Consider the following 7,606-nt stretch of genomic DNA (forward strand, 5'->3'; position numbering starts at 1 on the left):
TGTTTCTAAAAACCCAGCCCAGCCGCCTGGCGCCAACAACCATGCAATGTCCCCAATCTGATGATCAGTTTCAAATTCAGCAGGTTGTCTGACCATGTCTATGCTTTAAATGCATTAATGCTTGGGAAATTTGTGTTAACGAGCAGTCTATCAAGGATACTTAATTAAATGACCAGTGAGTGTAGAGTTGTACAGTAATTTAGTCCAAGCTTCAAGAATTATATTATAATTTCAAGTAGATTTTAGTATATACAAACACAAGTTATCACAAAAGAACTAATAAAGCATTTAGCATTTTATCATTTAGTCTATTAAGGGTTGTAACATTAATGGTTGTATGTGATATTAAAAATCCTGAAATTCATCAACAAACAGGCAATCCAAAATCCACAGATTTTTTTTTTTTAAACACATGATTGTATTTGAGATAAAAGATTCAGCAAAAGCAATGGATAAATAAAAAAGGTACAGTAACATGATCACATACTAACACGCAATATTATGAACATAGCCATTTGGCTTATTTTTTTTCTTAACCCCATATCAGCAAACAATCTTAACACATCATCTGAATTACTCAGTGACACAGAAAATGCTTTCATGTTCTATAGTCAAAAACATTAATAATTCTCCTTCTCTACATCTCTAAAGCATCAAGAATTGCCTAAAAGATCATCTCAAAGGTCTAGATTATGTGACATTTCAAGAAGGTCACCAGTATCTGTAAGATATGATGGCAACTGAACTACTAAAGTTTTAATATGTAAGGCCAATAAATTATAAATTTGTTTAGTTTATGACCCAACTTGCAGACACTATAAGCCAGCCAGATCATTGGTAAGTAAATCTTCATTGAAAGAAATTTTATTCAAAGGATCTTTGTACTTTCCATTTTGTTTGGCTGGTGGATTCCCTTTCTTGTATCTTTTACATGCTCTGTTGGACATAAACAACGAACAAAGCGATCTAGTTTTTTTTCTGATATCTTGAGCTGTATTTGCAGATCGCTTACTTCCTTCTCTCAAAAGGTAATAAGTGGTACCGAAGGATATTCCTGCAGCAGCAGCACTGCCAACAACTGGAAAGAGACTCAAGAAATATTCAACTGTACTAATGGTAGCGAGCAGCAGACACTTGCAATCTGGTCAATGCTTTTTCTCGATGGCAGTAACAAATTTAGATTTGGCCAAATCTCTCAAGTGGGGCTTTCTGTTAACGTTTCTGGAAAGCCTTGTCAGTGATCTATCATCCAAACTGTCGAATAGTAGCATGTTGTGAGGAAAGACACGACCATGCCTACAGCCACATGTTGGGCGTTGATAGGCTGCGGCACAGGGACAACCGCACACCAGCAGAAGCAAGAGATACAGCCCAGATCATCCCTTTAAACATCTTTGATCTTTTCTGAAGAGACGGCAGAACACACTGGCCAGGCTTGTAGAAGAGCATATCTGTGTTCTGGAAGCTCATCTTCAAGAGTGTCTTGAAGTGATTCAAAATCATATTCTCCAGATCAAAAGACGATATTAAGAAAACTTTAGTCTCTCTCAGGTCTTTCAGGTTCTTCTGACAATCAGCTCTTATTACGGAAAGAACTTTCTGCTCATCAAATCCTTTTTTTCCTTTCTCAGCAGATATGTCGTTGTCAATCTTGAACCAACGGCAAAAGCTTTTCTGTTTTCTTATTTCTTTAGCCAGCATGATGTCATTCTCTTGTGAACCTCTGAAGTAAGGATGATGAAGAAATCATAGGTACAAACTTAACATCTTTTAGATATTTTTTTGCTTTGAAGTTTGGGCTTCTATTCCAGGCAGGTCCCAGATTTTCAAGATTTGGCATTTCAGGATGTTCATACATGGTGGCCTCTGCTGTAGTTTCCGTAACTCCAGTAGGTGCTGCCCATCATCGTCATCCTTTAGACTCCTTCAATTGCATTTTACAAAGGAGGATTTTCCTGATCCTGTCCTTCCAGTCACAGCGATGTTAAGTGAGACATTAAAAACTTGTTGTCACATTTTATTTTAGCTTTGCCGTAGCCTTTTCCAGAGTGGACTCTCCTGATGCCTTTACTGCATCAGCAACATCAGGGTCTTGATGTTCCATGTTCTGAATGACAAAAAGTAAACATTAATGAATCTCGCGATTAAAGACATAATTATAATGATTCTTGTTTAAATAACATACCCTAATGTAAATTAAAAGTGATGATTATAATTACTCGAATTTTTGGTTCCAGGAGAAGTAATGGGACACCTGGTGTAAGTACAGAACAGAAAGAAACTAATATAACACAATTGTTCTGTCAACACTAAACAGCAATCACTACTAGTTGTTGTTTTTTACATTTACTGTAATTTCACTTAAATATATAATTACAATTCATTTCATGATTTTGCATGAATTAACAAATTTGCAATTTGTTTCCTTCCTCATTAACCAGTAGGTTTACTTTCACCCATTTTGGAGGCAGGTTTAAACTATTGAATACCCATTCATTAAACATAAGACAAGTTTGACTGTTTGACATTTCTAATAAACTTTTACACTCACATTGTGTAATGACATGTATTTTACAAAGATAAGATATTGATCATCATCCTCAAATTAGTAGGGAATGGACAATACACATACAAATAATAAACAAACAGACTAAATACATATTTTAACCCTATTACTCAAGAGTTTTTTTTATATAGGGTTACATATGCAAATTAATTCACTAAAAATCTTTCAGTTTCTGAGAAGAACAAGGTAGAAGAGGCTTTGAGTGTCAAAATTCATGCCTGATGCCACGCTTATTAAGTGGGTATTATACACGTATGTTGTGTCACTTGTCACGGTGTAGTTTGAGGAAGGAGCCGCCAGACAAGCATATAACAAACAGTTTTAATCTTACACCAAGAAGCAAATTATAACACTACAGGCAGGCAGGCAGACAGAACAAAAACCAACACATATTAAAGACAGCAATCAGACCAACTGAACGGAAAACAAACTGACTTAAATACACCCAAGTAAATTAATAAATTAATGAGACACCTGAAGACAATGATACAATTAACTGAAAGTAGGGCATACAGAGCATGTGTGGGACAAGAAAACAACAACACAGCACCAAAGATGTGTCATTACCCCCACTTCCCGAAGCTGCATCCGCACCTAAACAGAAAAAAAAATTAGAACGGGAATAACAGAACTTGGGAGGAGGTTCTGGTGGAGGGATGGGGTTCCCAGGAGGGGGCCGGCAAACAGAGTCCAGGGAGGAACAGACAGAGGGAGGAGCCAGGGAAGATACAGGAGGAGTTCGGAGCAGGAGGAAATTGGTGGAGATCCAGAGCACAGCCCAGAAGATCTGGCAGTGGAGCCAACGGATGGAGCCATAGAGAAGGAATGGCCGTTGACTCCATAGGGCCAACCGACAGTGGTGGAACAGGTGGGTGAAGGAGACAGAGACGGAGGCGAAGAGCCAAAGAGCTGGAGGGCCTAGGGCGACGGGCGAAGGCACCGGGAGTGACTGATGCAGAGACAGGAACAAGAAGGACGAAGGAAGCTGTGCACGAGAAGACTGAGTTTGAGCCGAGGGATGGAGACGCCTGACAGAGCCGAGGGATGGAGAAACGAGGTGAAGCCGGAGGAGTGGGAAGACGGATGGTCACAATAGACCAAGCCGGAGCTGGAGGGATACCGGAGCCTAGCGGAGCTGGTGGATTGATGGGCCATGGTGAAGAGAAGGAGCTAGAGCCAAGGGGGAGCCAACGTGTCTACGGCCTGGAGGTGGAGTTCGGGACTTTATGTTCAATGACGCAGGTGAGGGATCCGACAGGCGATGGTAACAGGCAGACCCATGGGGAGCACCAGAAGATGAGCTGAGGGTGAGCGCAGCTGCTGGGAAACATTGACGACAACTGGATAGGTGTTATCAGGCAGGGCACTGGGAAGGAGCACTGAGAAAGCGGGCACTGGAGTGGCTCCCTTGGGGAACAGTATCTGGAGGGCGCCCCTTTATGTGCAGGGACTCATGACAGCTGGATCGAACCAGCGGACTTTGATCCCTTTGTCAGCAGTGGGCACAGGCTGTAGCTTCACGCCGCTGTGAATTGATGGGCTGGGCTCTGATCTGTAGTGGCTGGTTTCGCTGTCCTCATGTTGAACAGACATTGACGACCCACACGACACCAGCACCCACTGATGTAAGTGGTAACACTCTCTTGAGGGCTATTCCTGAAAAGCTTGCTTGTGTGGAGGTGTTAAGTCCATGGAAGTGGATCGAGCACAGAAGTGTCACTAGGGAAACACTAGGGCGGTTCTGTTCAAGGAAGGAGCGCTAGACGAGCATATAACATAAACAGTTTAATCTTACACCAAGAAGCAAATTATAACACTGCAGGCAGTCAGGCAGGCAGGTAAATATAATAGACAGTTCAAAACCACACATAATACCATATACTCTGGACTACTAATTGTTCTTGGTTTTATTTAGAAGAATGTACAAATCAGTAGCTGTTATAGAAGTGGTAGGAGATGGTGGATGGAGACAGAGGAAAGACTGAAATGTTTTAAGAGATGCATGTCTGGAGCAATGCTTTGATCTAGGAAATATGACGATTTGGCAATGTGGACTCCAGCAGAGAAAAATTGTGCTAAAGATGAATACTTACTCAGGTATAATAGATCTTGATTTGCGCCATCTTCCCTCTACTACTTCGAGTTTGGCCCGATGCTCATGAAGAACATCAGATAACCAGGGGTTTGAAGAGTTAGCCATGCTGGCTGAGGAGAGGACAAATACTATCTAGATAAGATGTTAAAGTACAGTCAGTACCTTTCCTGCCTCTTGTAGAAGAACCAGAGAAAAACCTCCAGCTCACGACTAACAAAACCATCTGGAACCTCTCTTGTCAGCCGTATCAGGACTGTTTTGCAGCAACAATAACCAATGCAAGTAACCTTACAACTATTTAGATGCATGTTTAAGCTTGAGCCCTTTAAGGTGAATCTTGATTCTTGGTGATTCTCACTAGCCAGGGGGTTAATTGTTGTCAAATACTGCCATTCTTTTGCCTCCTCTTTATCTTCCTTTACTTTACTTCATCCCCTATATATGTGTTCTTGCTTAATTTGTTGTATTTAGCTATAGCCTCATTCTCGTTAAATTCTTATATTCACAACTGATTGTGTGCTGCTCACAATTTAGATTCACTGAATGTTGTGTGGGATTTGTATATGAACTTTAGACATTGTATTCATATATTTTGTTTTATTCTTTTCATTTTATTCATCATATCTTGTATCATATGCTGTGTGCTGCACATGTGTTTGCTACTAAAAGACAGAAGTAATACAGAAGTATAGAGGTAAAAGTGACTTACTAATGTGGAGAACTAGCTCAGTGTGTACGTAGTAAGACAGCATGAGATGTTCTTGAGTTAAACCAAGTCACAAAAGCACACACTGGAATGAGAATAGCCGAAGAAGTGGAATGTGATGGCATTATTTTAAGAATTTATATGCATTAGTATAACCACAAGCGTGTTGTTAATGGTTTAAGTAGGCACAATGTTTATTAAGAGTATTAGAACAGTTGATGTTTTATGTGTTATGGGTTGCACACTATGTTAAGGAAGACAATCTGACACTTGTTAACCCCAGATGCATCAGATGTGCTGTGTAAGATGTTTTCTGCATTTAGGGAAAACAAGATGGAGCTTGATAAACATGGTTGCTGTGAGAAGATTGACTATAACAAAGAGGAGTCGAAGACAACAGATAGACGCAATCACAAAATATGCATGTCTGAAAAGGATTGTGTTTGTTGGTTTGTGATGTGGTGTGAGGAGTTCATCTGACACAGTGCATCAAAGTTTTATATCTGATTAATAAACTTAGTGTATTTGAACATAGACTGCTCTTAAAGTCCAACAACAGTTACATGCTAACTTACTGCTATATTATGAGTGTGAAAGCTATTCTTCCTTGGCCAGGAAAATAACCTTTCCTAGAATCGATAACAATTATATTTGTCTGCTCGGTTGACAAACAGATCAAATAATTGTAACGTTAATTCTTGCTACAATTAATTCTACGATCTAATCTAAATGGTGTATTATTAATTGAACTCAGATGATATTTGATCGGTAATATTCCCATTTTTTTAGCCAATTTGTTAATTTGTGATTGGCTTGGTGTTTAGTAAATTTCTATTTGGCAGTGGCGGCCTTGCATGTGTGCAAGTTGCCAGGGTCACTTTTTTCTTCTTAATACTTAATTTAGGTGGTTTCCTCGCAGCGTGATCTTAATGACAGACATCAAGAGTGCATAATGTTACATGATTCACGCCATGCACAAGCACAAATCTACACCGCAGCAGATTTCCTTCACCACACAAAACTGGACCGTTTCACAAAAAGCTTCACAAAACTATAAACTGGTTAATCGTGAATATAGTTAGGTCAATAAAGATAGCGAATCTGCAATTCAGTCTGTGAATTCGCCATCTTTGTTGACGCCAAACAACTTAACCAGTCTAGGAAGCGACAATCAGTAGTGCTTATTCATCGTTGTGCATACATCCTCTGATTTTAGCATTAATGCCATGGGTAAAGTTAGATTTAGGTATAGAGATATGGTCAAAACTAATGATTGATTTAAAACAGTTGTTGGCAGGGCTTCAACAAATACGCTGACTGAGGAACACGAATTTCAGTAAAATCAGGACGCGCAACATTATCACACTTTTGTTATTTTGCTTATTAAATGTATTAAATCAAATGTAATAATATTATTATCATCACAATTGTTGATATATTTATAGTTACTACCCTATGGTGAGTACCAAACCAGATCTCACATAACCTCGGTTCCTGGGGATGCATAATTTGGAGAGAGATTGACTAAGTGTGTTTTAACTATACTCACAATAATCTTACATGGCACCATGTTACAGTTCATACTAAAGAACATATAATTCAGCTTTACAATCATTGAAGAACAAAAACTTCTATTTAACTTTAAAGAGAGTGAATTTTTACCTGTAAAAACTTTCAATATCTTTAAAAGCTGTGTCACTCACTGCCTTAGACAGCTTCTACTGCAAACAAGTCTATACAGATCACAAAGCCAACGCCCTTCCTGTAAAATGCTAATATTATCCTGGTTATCATGACGACCTAAGATGGTAGTCATGTTGAAGTAATCAGGAAATTAAAATATTTCTGAAATTTGTTTCATATGTCGCCAATAGTTAAACGTGAATTACACTCTGTTCTGCCAATGCTGCTTAAATATTGATTTATGATGCCTGTCATCTTGGTTTCAGATATGGCAGAATGTAATCGCTATCCAAGCAGCACAAGATTGTTAGTTATAAACATTTCAGCTTGATAAAGAAGCATGCAAGTATGAAATTATAAGCTTAAAGGGAGTTAACAAGCCACAGACAGAAAGCCAAATACACAAAAACTATGATGAGTATTTGCATAAAAACATAGTCTGTTATGTAGTAACAAATGCAGCAATTGGGATAAAATCAGAAGCTGCATGGATTTGTGCATCTCGTTACCGACCGCATTTAATGTTTATCCAAACAGCAAATTAAAATAAAGTACT

At 39.0% G+C, this 7,606-nt stretch overlaps 1 pseudogene; it reads right to left on the reverse strand.

Moving 5' to 3' along the window:
* Positions 1-1,384: 1,384 nt before the first annotated feature.
* Positions 1,385-3,721, reverse strand: LOC122328108 (annotated as a pseudogene).
* Between the last annotated feature and the right edge of the window lie 3,885 nt (positions 3,722-7,606).

Source organism: Puntigrus tetrazona, chromosome 22 (assembly GCF_018831695.1).
Source record: "Puntigrus tetrazona isolate hp1 chromosome 22, ASM1883169v1, whole genome shotgun sequence".
Classification (NCBI taxonomy): domain Eukaryota; kingdom Metazoa; phylum Chordata; class Actinopteri; order Cypriniformes; family Cyprinidae; genus Puntigrus; species Puntigrus tetrazona.